The 2,267-nt window shown below is 45.7% G+C and overlaps 1 long non-coding RNA gene across 1 annotated transcript; it reads right to left on the bottom strand.

The window, feature by feature from the left end:
* Window positions 1-825: 825 nt before the first annotated feature.
* LOC109368239 lies at window positions 826-2,261 on the bottom strand. Its single transcript, XR_002116070.1, has 2 exons — window positions 2,071-2,261; window positions 826-1,510 (listed from the first exon to the last, which is right to left on the bottom strand). It is a non-coding gene; the product is annotated as an uncharacterized LOC109368239 (long non-coding RNA).
* Between the last annotated feature and the right edge of the window lie 6 nt (window positions 2,262-2,267).

Here is a 2,267-nt window from a genome sequence, read left to right as displayed (position 1 = left end):
AAAACAATGAATACTTGTTCATAATAGTGAGATATATAAACATATTAGAAATATGGGCGAGTGACTGAAGAAAATCAACTGACACTTAAGAAATTCCCATGCAGTAAGCATCTATGGGTAACAGTATTTTACATTTGGAAACCATTTACATCAGCCATGTCTTAAACCAGAGTTGTAACTGGAAGCTGATGCTACAGCTCCAGTCCTGCAAACCTCCCTAGCCAGGGCTGCCTGTTATCCTCCAACCATTGATGGACAATAAACACCTTTGCCTTTTTACACATGGGCCCCACCACATCTCTTACTGCAAACAATTCGGCACAAAGCATCGTAGCACAAACAACATTCACGCCTGTGCACATTGTGCAGGTCTGTATTCACTGCTGCAGGGGGAGGATGTGGTAGGTGAGAAACACTGACAAAGGCAGAAGATAAAATGATTAAGGAATGATAGAGCTGTACCAAGCCTCCGTGACGATGTGAAAGCACAGTCAGCTCACACTCATCTTGACTCCGCACCAGGGAATGCAGTGGTTTCATGTGTCATTTCAAGAAATGCTTTCGCTACATTTTAAGGAATGATGCAATGATTTAAAAAGCAGATAATGTATCATAGAGAACACTCTGCCTAAAATCCCAGCTCCACGAAAATCAGTCTGGTTGCTACTCTGGTTTTGTGTTGTATGGTTGCTATTTCTCCTCCCTCCTTCGTTGTTTTCACTTGTCCCCAGTTACAAAGCTGCTTGATACATGCCGTTATACCAGGACTCATTAAAAGCATTGCGAATGGTTAATTATGTTCTCAGAACACAAGTTTGCACCAAATGACAGAAAACTATTTTTTATTTGAAGAAACAAAAATGACTAATTTCTCCTCTCAACTGTTGTTTAACAGACACGTGGTGGGAAAGGGGGAGAGGGGGATTACTAAACTCTAAAAATGGGCTGTCCATATGAGGCACGTCTTTATGCATGTCGCGTGAAATGCGTGACATTCTGTTGGATGTGACTTTAAAGCAACTCTATGCCCGCTATAGGTTAAACACGAGAACATAAACACCTACATTAAATCTGAAACAGACAATAAAACAAGAAAACACATTTCCATTTTCTGACTGACCTCAATCTCTGAATGAGGACCCCTGCATGTTACATTAGCAGGCTGGGCTCCATTACACTGCCGCATGCTCTGCTCAATCTACTGAAATATTGATTTTTTACAGAGCACACACACTGTAAAATCAATATTCCCATACACGCGGCGGTGGCAACATCGTAGCCAAGGCCAACTCTGCGGCCTAGCACAGGGGAGCATGCTGAGGGCCCAGGGATAGAGCAGGAATGGGAAGACAGGAAATAATCCATCCATGGTAAAATGGAGCGGGATGGGATAGGGCTGAGGCATGAGTGGCGCAGTGAAGGCGCAGGCAGGAAGGCAGGAACATGCTTCATAGACACAGCAGAAAGGCTCGCCCAAGACTTGCAATTTCTGGTCCTGCAGACAAAGGAGCTAAAAAGAAGGAGACAAAATTAAAGTATATAAGGGTAAGAGATTTTTCTGAGATTATCCCTCCCCTCACACTATGCTTTAATTTTTTCCAGATATAAACTAAAAGGAACACATTTTAAAATGTTTTTCAGATTATTTCCCTTCCAGATTCTGAGATGCCAGCACTAAACTTGCCTTAGCAGGGATCCTGCAGCGAGGAGGGTGGGCTTCTCCTGCTTGGGCATCCTGCACTGGGGCAGGCTTCCACTCCTCACCCCAGGATTTCATTCAGGCCACGCCTGAGCCTGACCAGCAGCTATCCCAGTACAGTGGGTTGCTGGGCTGCTGGCTGAGGAGCAGCCACGAATAGCGGCGTGGCTTGGGTCTGGTCACTTTAATTCCATGTATGAGAGAAAACAATGGCAGGAATTATCACATTTAAATGCGTACATACTCTATAATAATTCAGGCAGTTTTGTGCTATAGCCCACTTCGGAATCTCGTGTTTTAATGGCCTGAGCTGGAGCAGAAGCAGCCAAATCTCCAAAAAACAAGAACCAACTCAGGAGTGTGAAACTCACTTCAGGAAATTGATCCACCTGAGTTTGTGTGTCAGGCACGACGGGGTGAGGGAACATGCCTGCAAGTGAAGCGTTACACTCTTCTCGGAATCCTCGTAGTTCGGGTCAGGCACCAGAACCACCCGGGGCTCTCTGGCACACGCGCTCCACAGCTCACACGGCCGCAGCGCCGCGCAGCAGGACAGCGCTCGGCGCGG

This window comes from Meleagris gallopavo, chromosome 6 (assembly GCF_000146605.3).
Source record: "Meleagris gallopavo isolate NT-WF06-2002-E0010 breed Aviagen turkey brand Nicholas breeding stock chromosome 6, Turkey_5.1, whole genome shotgun sequence".
Taxonomy (NCBI): Eukaryota; Metazoa; Chordata; class Aves; order Galliformes; family Phasianidae; genus Meleagris; species Meleagris gallopavo.
This window is presented reverse-complemented; position numbering and strand designations above follow the sequence as displayed.